Source organism: Cynocephalus volans, chromosome 2 (genome assembly GCF_027409185.1).
Source record: "Cynocephalus volans isolate mCynVol1 chromosome 2, mCynVol1.pri, whole genome shotgun sequence".
In the NCBI taxonomy this organism is placed as follows: domain Eukaryota; kingdom Metazoa; phylum Chordata; class Mammalia; order Dermoptera; family Cynocephalidae; genus Cynocephalus; species Cynocephalus volans.
Window position 1 is genome coordinate 83,020,880 of NC_084461.1, and position 11,734 is coordinate 83,032,613.

The 11,734-nt window shown below is 34.8% G+C and overlaps 1 long non-coding RNA gene across 1 annotated transcript in view; it reads left to right on the plus strand.

The window, feature by feature from the left end:
- LOC134369384 (uncharacterized) overlaps nucleotides 1-11,365 on the plus strand; it is a 138,737-nt gene extending 127,372 nt beyond the window's left edge. Inside the window, exons 2-3 of the long non-coding RNA XR_010022617.1 lie at nucleotides 6,660-6,738; nucleotides 11,181-11,365. This is a non-coding gene — a long non-coding RNA (uncharacterized LOC134369384). The remainder of the gene's footprint in view (nucleotides 1-6,659; nucleotides 6,739-11,180) is intronic.
- The last annotated feature ends 369 nt before the right edge of the window (nucleotides 11,366-11,734 follow it).

An 11,734-nucleotide genomic window follows, 5' to 3' on the forward strand; every position in this document is an offset into this window, starting at 1 on the left:
GATAAAACAGACTTTAAACTGAAAATCATAAAATAGACAAAAAGGCCATTATATAATGACAAAGGACCTATCCAGTAAGAAGATATAATAGTCACAAATATGTATGTACTCAATTCTGGTGCACCCAGATATGTAAAGCAAGCACTCATATACTTAAAATAAGAGATAGACCCTCATATGATAATAGTGGGTGACCTGAACACTCCTCTCTCAGCACTGGACAGATTTTCCAGGCAACAAATTAACAAAGAAATGCTAGATTTAAACTACACCTTAGACCAATTGGACCCAGAAGACATCTACAGCATATTTCATCCAATGAATACAGAATACACATTCCTCTCATCAGCACTTGGAATATTGTCCAGGATAGACCACATGTTAGACCACAAATCAAGTCTCAGCAAATTTAAAAAACTGAAATTATCCCAAGTATCTTTTCAGACCACAATGGATTAAAACTGGAAATCAATAACAAGCAAAACTCTAGAAACTATACAAGTGCATGGAAACTAAACAACAGACTCCTGAATGACCTATGGCTCCAAGAAGAAATTAAACAAGAAATTAAACAAGAAATTAAAAAATTTCTTGAAACTAACAAAAAAAAGATATATCATACTAAAACATGTGGGATACTGCAAAAGCAATACTAAGAGGGAAGTTAATTGCAATAAACACTTAAATCAAAGAATGGAAAGACTTCAAATAAATGACCTAACACTATACCTCAAAGAACTAGAAAAACAACAGCAATCCAACTCTAACAGTAGCAGATGGAAAGAAATAATCAAGATCAGGGCAGAACTAAATGAAATAGAGACCCAAAAAACAATACAAAAGATCAATGAAACAAAAAGTTGAGTTTTTTGAGAAGATAAATAAAATAGACAAACCATTAGCTAGGTAACCAAAAAAAAAAAAAAAAAAAAAAGAAGAGAGAAGACCTAAATAATAAAAATCAGAAATGAAAAGGGAGACAGTAAAACCAATATCACAGAAATATGAAGAATCATTAGAGATTATTATAAACAACTGTACACCAACAAATATGAAAACCTGGAGCAAATGGATAAGTTTCTGGCCACATACAAACTACCCAGACTGAACCAAGAAGAAATTGAAAACCTGAAAAGACCAATAACAAGCAATGAGATTGAAGCAGTAATCAACAATCTTCCAATGAAGAAAAGCCCAGGATTGGATGGCTTTATAGCTGAATTCTATCAAACCTTTAAAGAAGAATTAATACCACTTCTCTTCAAACTATTCCAAAAAACTGAAACAGAAGCCATTCTCCCAAACTCATTCTTTGAGGCCAGTATTACCCTGATAACAAAACGAGACAAAGATGCAACAAGAAAAAGAAAATTACAGGCCAATATCTCTGATGAACATAGATGCAAAAACCCTCAACAAAGTATTAGCAATCTGAATACAGTAACACATCAAAAAGAAAAATTATATACCATGATCAAGCGGGATTCATCCCAGGGATGCAAGGATTGCCCAACATACTATGCAAGTCAATACATGTGATACACTGCATGAACAAAATCAAGGATAAAAGCCATATGACCATAAGATTATCTCAATAGATGCAGAAAAAGCATTCAACAAAATTCAACATCCGTTCATGATAAAGACTCTCAGCAAATTAGGTAGAGAAGGAAATTATCTCAACACAGTAAAAGCCATTTACAACAACCAATTGCCAAAATCATCTGAATGGGAACACGACAAGAGCAGGAACAAGACAAGGAATCCCACTCTCACCACTCCTATTTAACATAGTATTGGAAGTATTAGCCAGAGCAATGTGGCAAGAGAAATAAATAAAAAGCCTCCAGATTGGAAAGGATGAAGTCAAACTGTCCCTGTTGGCAGATGACATGAGTTTACATATAGAAAAACCTAAAGACTCTGCCAAAAAACTCTTAGAGCTGATTAACAATTTCAGTAATGTTGCAGGATACAAAATCAACACCCAAAAATCAGTAGCAGTTTTATATTCCAGTAATGAACTAGAAGAAAAAGAAATCAAGAAAGCAAGCACATTTACAATAGTCACACACACACACACACACAAAAACCCACCTAGGATTTAATTGAACCAGGGAGGTGAAAGATCTCTACAATGAGAACTACGAAACACTACTGAAAGAAATTAAAGGGGACACAAAAGGGTGGAAAGACATACAATGCTCTTGGATGGGAAGAATTAATATTGTGCAAATGTCATTCTACCCAAAGCAATCTACAGATTCAATGCAATCCCCATCAAAATACCAATAATATTCTTCACAGAAATAGAAAAGGCGATCCTAACATTCATATGGAACAACAAAAGACCCCAAATAGCCAAAGTATTCATGAGCAAAAAAAATTAAGCAGAGGCATAACACTACCTGATGTCAAGTTATATTACAAAGCTATTATAAACAAAAATAGCATGGTACTGGCATAAAAATAGACACTCAGATCAATGGAACAGAATAGAAACCCCAGGAATCAACCCCTATACTTAACAGCCAAAGGCAACAAGAACATACATTAGGGAAAAGATTGCCTCTTCAATAAATGGCACTGGGAAAATTGGACATCCATATGCTGAAGAATGAAACTGGACCTGTACCTCTCACCATATAGCAAAATCAACTCAGAGTGGATTAAAGACTTAAATATAAGACCTGAAACCATAAAATTACTAAAAGAAAACATAGGGGAAACACTCCAGGAAGTAGGACTGGGCAAAGACTTTATGAATAAGACCCCCAAAAGTATAATCAACAAAAGAAAAAATAAACAAATAGGATTATATCAAACTAAAAATCTGTATAGCAAAGGAAATAATCAACAGAGTGGAAAGACACCCTATGGAATGGGAGAAAATATTTGCAAACTATACATCCAACAAGCGATTAATATCCAGAATATATAAAGAACTCAAAGAACTATAAAGTAAAAAACCAAATAATTCAATTAAAAAATGGCCAAAGGAGCTGAATAAACATTTTTCAGAGGAAGACATACAAATGGCCAACAGATACATGAAAAAAAAGCTCAGCATCACTAATCATCAGAGAAATGCAAATCAAAACCAAATGGAGAAATAATCTCACCCCAGTTAGACTGGCCATTATAAAAAAGACCAAGAATAACAAATGCTGATGAGGATGTGGGGAAAGGGGAACTCTCCTACATTGTTGGTGGGACTATATATTAGCACAGCCATTATGGAAAACAGTATGGAGGTTCCTTAAGCAATGACAGATAGAACTACCATCTGATCCAGCAATCTGACTGCTGGGTATAAATCCAAAGGAATAGAAATGATCATGTTGAAGGGATACCTGCACTCCCATGTTCATCGCAGCTCTATTCACAATAGCTAAAATATGGAACCAGCCTAAGTGTCCATTGACAGATGACTGGATAAGGAAAATGTGGTATATGTATACAATGGAATAATACTAAGCCATAAAAAAGAGTGAAATTCTGCCATTTGCAGCAACATGGATAAGTCTGGAGAAAATTATGTTAAGTGAAATAAGCCAGACAAGGAAAGAGAAATACCACATGTCCTCACTCATAACTGGGTGCTAAGAAAAAAGGAAAGAAAGACAGAGAGAAAGAAAAGACCACAACAATACATCAAACTTTCAGAGGGAGAGAACAAACCTAAGAATACTAGAGATGTGGGGGAGGAAATGTGGGGGTTTGGGAAATGATAGATCAGGTAAAGGTCATAAAGAAAAATTACGATTTGTAATAATGAACACGCTATTAATAAAAAAAAGAAAAAATATTTTCGAATTTTGCTTTTATGAGACAAAAATTATATATAGGTGGATAATTAGCTATTTACTATTTTCTTGGCTACTTTGTTTAACAGAATAAGAAATAATTATTTGATAATTTAAATAATGTGAGAATGAATTAAAATAGATCTAAAAGAAATACTTTGTATTTGGGTAGCCAATATATTCTGTCCAAGTAGAAAAGAGCTCAAGAAAAAGACATTACTTAAAAGCTATTTAAATTTGTTTCAGAAACACTGATAATTCTAGATTTATTGCCAATAACAACTTATTGGTAAGCATTACTTTTTATTTTTTAATTTCCTTTGTTTTTTTTCTGTTCCCTCATTTTTCTTTCAGCATAGTGTCCAGATGAAAGAGCTTCTGGACCTGCATTTGAAAACTTGGTTTATGTCCAGGCTTTGCTCTTCATGGTTTTGTAACCCTGAGAAGTCACATTTATCCTCTTTTGGCCTGTTTCTTCATCTGTAAAACGATAGGATTATATTGAATAAGAGTTGAGGTCCCTTCCAATTTTAACATTCTCTGGTTCTTTAATCTTCTGGTTTTGAGGGTAGAATGTGGACACATGGACATGAGCATATGTTGAAATATGCTATTAAAAATACAAACAACCCAAAATTTTGGATTTAGTTGGAGTTATGAATGAGTTCTGGTTTGCTTATACCACAATACAGACTTCCGTACGCAGCTAGATTTATACTTTACTAATTTATATTTTCCAAGGAAAAATGCATATGTGTGGGTAAGTGAGGCATTTAGGATGAATATAGCATTTAATAATAGAAATTCAGGGCCATCCCAAACTATAGATGCTGACATTGTCCTTGGCAAGGGCAGGTACAGTTCAGATAATAACATTTTCAGGTTAAATCCCAAATCACAATTGCCCCCTAGCACTAGCCAGCAGGCATCCTGTTGATGCAAGGCGCAGGATCCCAACTCACTTCTGACACCTCCTCACCTAGTCTTTCCTGAGGCCTTTCTTGGAAACACTCTCTTCCTTTTTTATATGCCAATTCATTTATGTTTAAGATGAACTGTGTACAACTCTCTTGCTCAGTGGTTTGTAAGCTCCCTGAGAGAATGGATCGTGTTTCGTTTATTTTTGTATTTCCTGTAGGGCCATGCACAAAGTAGGCAGTCAGTAATTTTTGTTGAAGTAAATAGTTCAGTAGCTGAGAATACTGAACTGAAAACCAACTACAGAAGTTTTGTATTTTATCTCCTCATGTCCCAACGCAAGGATAGAGCTTTAAGGGCGTAGTGAAAACTGAGCTTGGTGGTGGCAGAATGGCTGCCCATGAGGAGGCCCATCTCTACTAAGCTGTGTGGGAATCTTGGCAGCTCGGTCAAGCTGAAAACAGACTTTGCCTGGGGTTCTGGGAGGGGACTCCAAATGCTTTTGTAGTTACCCAAGGGATGACATTCCCCTTTGGTCAGCCCAGTCAGTGAGCCACTCTCCCACCTGGGTCTGTCCACACTCTCCCACAGAGCCTGGCTATGGGTCATACAATTTCATTACATCATTCGTCCCTTGCTGTCTGTATAGGCCTAAGTATGTTGCACAAAAAGGTGCTAGCCTGAACAGAGAGAGAGAGAGACACAAAATAAAAAACCAACTAGTATAGAAAGATTCAATGGTAAAATACACTCTCTCTTTCTCTTTTTTTTTTTTTTTGCAAATCTCATTCTTCTCAGTTAAAAGCACTTTTAACTTTTTAAAATGGGTTCTTCTATAAATCTAGTAATATGTTTATATTGCTATTTCTTGATTAATTAACTTTAAATATTATTGATGATTTTCTGTTCTGAATGCTGTGATTTAATTTATTGAAAGACTACTAAACTTTTCTTCCATTCTTTCTCCCAATGTTTGATATTATATTATTAATTTTAGTTTTTCTGTTTTTTGTTGTAACTTTTTATGTCTGCAGTAATAATATATTCTTTATATTGTTCCCTCGATCTTAAATATATCTCTCGAATGAATACTATGTAAGATGATGATAATACCTGTATATTTCCCACCACCTCTCCTCTCTCTCATCCCCCTTTTAAAATCCATCAGCTATACCTTTTCTTTCACATTTACATTTTGTTCTGAAAATGTAACTAAATTTTCTATAGAGTAATCCTAAAGCCAATCAAGATTCTTTTTCCTAAACCATATAAATGTTAAATACAAGGGTACTTCAAAAAGTTCATAGAAAGATATGTATTATCTTTTAATTCTATTTTTCCATGAACTTTTTGAGGTCGTTGTACTGTGGATTAAAATAGGGTGCTATATTATTCTTTTTTTTTGTGGGTTCAATGTTATGACCCTAGTCACTCAGAGGGTAATGTTCTTATCATTGAAGCCAAATAGATTGTCTTATGACATTTGTTTAAAAGCATATTGCTTTTATTTTGATTGCTTCATATTTGGAACTTGTGTTTTTTTTTTTTTTTTTTTGTCTTTTTCGTGACTGGCACTCAGCCAGTGAGTGCATCCGCCAGTCCCATATAGGATCCGAACCCGTGGCGGGAGCCTCGCTGCGCTCCCAGCGCCACACTCTCCTGAGTGCGCCACGGGCTCGGCCCGGAACTTGTGTTTTTGTACACTAAAATTTTCTTGTAGATTCTAATTGCTTTTCTTTTTCTTGTTAAGAGAAGAAACATAGCTTCTTCACTATATCACTAAATTTCAGATTTGTGCTCATTTTCTTAATTAAAACATACTATGTTCTATGGACGATCTTCTCAGAGCCTACTGACTTTCTGTTTTAATTGTATGTTGCTTTCTATGCCTGCTATAAACCATTACCCTGGAATTTCTTTGTATCTTGTTTTTAGATTTGTTCCACCATTTCCTGCATCCTAAATCTTCATCTTTCTTGGTTTTCTCTAACACTTTGTTGGAGCATGTTCGCAAGTAAGTTCATCAGAAAGGATTTGGTGAGAAGAGGGCTGGGTTGGTGATGGTCACTGTTCTTGGCATATCTAACAATGTTTTTACTTGTCCGCACATTTGATTGTTATTTGGCTGGGCATATACTTCTAGGCTCAAAATAATTTCCATTTCCTCTCAGAACAACACCGATGGTATTGCTCCAGGGCCCTCTTTATTCATCAGTATATGTCTAAATATGAGACCCTTTTCATTGTTCCTGCTGAGCAAATATTCAGTGGCTCTTTTAGTTTGATGGCTTATATCTGTCTTCAATAAACTTTTTTTTAAAGTAAACTACTTAAAAGTAAATTATTTTAAAATAATTTACTTCCTCTATTTTTAAAGTATTTACTTTTCTCTATCTTCTTTATACTCTTTCTGGTACCCCAATTCATTAAACATTGTACTTTGTGGATTGATACTTTATTACTCTTAAATTCCCTTTCATTTGTTTGATCTTTTTTTCCATACCATTGATATTTTATTGTCCATGAATTTCTTATTTTGGCCTGAGGCACTTTTAACTATATGACCTGATATTAATAGGCACCTGGGGGTACTTATATACCAGTTCTTTATATATGTTAATTCATTGAAAGCTCTATATATATCCAAGTTCTTTATATATGTTAATTCATTGAAAGCTAACAATAACAGTGAAAAGAAAGTACTATAATTGTCCCAATTTTACAGATGAGGAAACTGAGGCAAACTTGCCCAAGGTCACACAACTCATAAATAAAAAAGCAAGATTCAAATTTCATCTCCAGGGACTGAGATCTTAACCTCTATGCTATATTGCCTTTCACAGTCAGGTCATTAGAAAATAAAAGATGAGGATATAATAAAGGTTGAGTATCAAATAATAGCTGGTGGAATATTTTGTCCAAAAAATAAAGGCATATAAAGATAAGACTCACAAAATGAATATAATTCTATGGTGATGAGGGAGTCTGAATTTTGAAATTCTGAGTATACAATTAAAAATCTCAATGGAAAGAAAATGGGGAGGTGGGTAAAGAACCCAGCAAGTTGGTGTTACAAGCTGTCTGATAAGGCTAGAGAATATCTACATAAATTATGGATGAGAAAACATACAGCTAAGGAGAATACAAAGGAATAGGACAAAGATTTCAAGAGAGTTAAAGCAAAAGATTAGCTGAGGCTTGCAAAAACCACTAGAGACAGCAGCTGCAATTTTTATAGCTATTTTCAGAACAATAGATAGATGAAAATTATAGGTCCATCACTTGAGAATGATGGTATCATGTCTAAAATAAATTAAAAAAAAAAAAAACATGGCACTTATGCTTTCTTCTGGCTATACCAAGAATAATGATTGTTAAACTGGCAACATTGAGAGATCAATGCATTAAAATGTCATTGACATGCATGATAAGAGAAGGTTAACAATAACTTAACTATTTTTGATGAATTACAATCCCCAGACCCAAATTACATTTTAGGCAATAAACAATCTCATTTACATGATCATAGAACTGTCATATTCTTTTGAGAAATTTTATAGGGAAAAATATTCAGAAGAAATGAAAAAGGGACATTGGCCTCAATTTTCAAAATGAGGGATGTTATAGGTTGTATTAAGTATTTAACATATTTGCTACCTTTTCCTGCAGGCACATTTCAGCAGTGCTCCTTTGTACAGGAAGATTATACTTCCCACCCCATCAATGTCAGCCTCAGCCATGTGTCTTGGTGTTGCTAATAGAATGTGAGGAGTGACATTCCTAGCAGGAGCCACTTCCAAGCAGAACCTTTAAGAACCACTGTGTTTTCTGCCATCTCTCTTCTCCCTCTGGCAGAAGACCAGTAGCATATTCCAGACAGGAGCTGCTCCTTTAGCCTGGGTTCTGGAATGATGTGACACCAATCAGAGCAGCAGCCAATGTACAATGGACACCAATAATGATGAGAAATACATATTTGTCATAGCCACTGAGATTTTAGGATTGTTAATTACCACAGCACATCCTAGCCTATTTTGACTCTTATAGGAGGTAAACAGTAGATTCTGAAAATTACTAACCAGTAATCTTAATGTAGATTTCCAGTTAAAAAAAATTAGTACATATTATCAGAAGATTCGAGAGTTTATAGAAAAAGAAAAAAATATTAATTGCCAATATAGTCTAAGTAAGCATATGTAAAACTATGCTTATTCCTTTCTCTCTCTCTCTCTCTCTTTTTTTTTTGAGGGCATTGTTAGAAGTCTGTGGAAAGCTATAGATACAGTGAAGTATGTTTTAAACAATGTGTTTGAAAAAATGTTTCATATTATATTTTAAAGTAAATTGCTGCATATTTACTATGATATTATGCTGTATTTATTGTGACCATGTGTATTATGTCCCGCTATAAAATGTGGAGAAACATGATATGAATGAGATTACAGGTAGGTGAATTCATAGCTGGATGAACAAGAAATTTAGAGGGAAATCTTCAGGAAGTAATCCTTTTGTCTTAATCTGTTCAAAAATATGTTATCCATTACTTGAAGATGTTGTATTTATCAAGTTTACATCACACATAGGACCCATTATACAAGATACTGTCTCAATTGTTTAAAACATATTTGATCTTAAGCTATATTAATAGATGTGTCCAAATGAGGAGATTATTGTACATTAGTATTATGTCCAGTTCTGGGCACTACCCTTTAACAGGAGTATTGATAAAATCCAGGAGCTTTGATGTCAGTTTATTGGGTTAATTATTTATCTAGAAGGAATGAGAAAAAGTGGAATTGGGCAGGTAGAGGAAGTGTGTGTGAACCTAAAGCAAAGACCATCTGGCCTGACAAAAGAAAGGCTAAAAGAGGAGCAAAGAATGACAATTGCAGACGTGTTCACACCCAAGGGAGGGAGTGTGCCGAACATTTATATATCAGGAGCTCCTTGGTTGCTCTAATACACCTGACCACACTTCTGCTCTTCTAATCAACCCTGTTCCCTGGTGATGTTAAGTTATAAATGCAGAGAAGAGATACACTGAGTAAATGCACATCATGAAAGTTATTTCTAATATTGAATGATCATCGGAATCATTTGAGGAGCTTTTAAAAATGCAGATACTGAGAATTGCCCTAGACCTACTGAACCATAATTTTTGGTGATGGGTCCTGGGAATCTGTGTTTTCATAAAACTCAGTTGATTCTAATTACCTAATGATTCTAGTGGCTTGTGAGCCATGGTTTCTTGTGATGTGGTGGGTGTTTGAGGGGCAAGGGTTGGATTAGAGAGCATTAGTATATCAGCAAAGGAGGCAAGGCTAGGGCAGTGGTCCTCAAATTTTGGTCTTTAAGGGCTAGTACAATTCTAGAAGAAACAGGGGATCATCAACATGGGATTGCTGACTTTTAATTAAAACAAACAAAAAAATAAATCAAGCCAACTATTATCCTTATAGTTTCATTTAATAAAAAGAAATTAAATTTAAAAAAGGACCCAGGCAGAACATAATATAGGAAGAAAGTCCAATCTTTTTAAATCTAGCTACATTGTTTTTATTTATTTTTCTCATTTCCCCGTGGACTGGTGACAACTTTTTCACATTGTGGCACCATTTGGCATGTCAGCCTTTGAGAGCCAACAGTCTAGGGTATGTATAGTTGATATTGCCTGTGGCCACTCCATTGCTATATAGGGTCGAGGGCCTCATAAACTGTTTTATGGACCCTTGTGCTGGCAATGGTGGAGGGGATAGCTCTGGAAAGAATGTGTGGATGGTGCAGTAGGGTGCAGAGATACCTTGGATGATAAAAGATTTCTGTGCAATTGTTTGTGGAAACCAGCTGTTTACGTGTAGAAGAAAAGTCTATGGGAAACCTGAAAGCTATATTAAAATACCTGATGAGCTTTCATACACAATAATCCATGTTATGCCAGAAGGCAAAAGTAGATCTATTCAAGGAAGTCACTGGCAGACCCATTTCAGTTTAATATTAAACAAAAGCTTTTAACAAGCAGACTTTTCCAATAAAGATTAATAAACTATAAAATGATGTGATAGCCTACCCTCTGCAAAAGCTCAAAGCACATCTGACTAACAATTTGTACGAATGTAGATAAAGGGGTTTTGTACTGAGTTTGAGGTTGTACTAAAATCACTGTTTTCTAACCCTGTTAAGTTGTCTGCAGCCTTGGAAAATTATTAGACGAAATAAATTCCGACGTTTTGAAGCATCTGTGATGACAGATTCCATAAAATTTGCAAAGAGATAGCATTTTGTTATGGTATCAATAGTTGAATATGTACTTAATATAACATATTTTATTATTGGTTATTTAAAATTTATGTTTGAAACAACCAATTATCTGAACATTAATATAAACCGAAGGCATTTAACTTTTTTTTTTAAAGCAATTAACTTATTTTTTTGGTTTTTTTTTTTTTTTTTGAAAAGTAACAGGATCGCAACCCTCGGCATGGCATTGTCTGCACCACGCTCAGCCAGTGAGCACAACGGCCATCCCTATATAGGATCCGAACCCGTGGCCTTGGCGCTACCAGCACCGCACTCTCCCGAGCGAGCCACGGTGCCAGCCCAGCATTTAACTTTTTAAAGCAAGGTTTACTTTGAGCTTGCAAGAGGACTTAACTCACATGATGAAAAGGAGTCATGGGCCTAATTATGAAATATGGATGTGTGAAACTGACAAACAGATAACATGTTCATATTAAAATTTTTTATTTATAAGATCAGTGATTCATTCTTTCCTATCTCAAATTGCATATTAGTTTAATACGGCATCAAATATATGTTTATTCCTAGAAAAGAGGACTTTGTTATTTTGAAATAATATTTCATTTTCATGAATGTTTCATCCTGTTATGATTTGAGTGACTATCCCAGTAATTGAATTATTAAGGCAGAATAACAGAGTGGACCAAGGTCCTCTTACCAGTTTTTAGAATCTGCAGTTTTGACCTGAATGTTTGTCTATGTTGAGTTTCTAT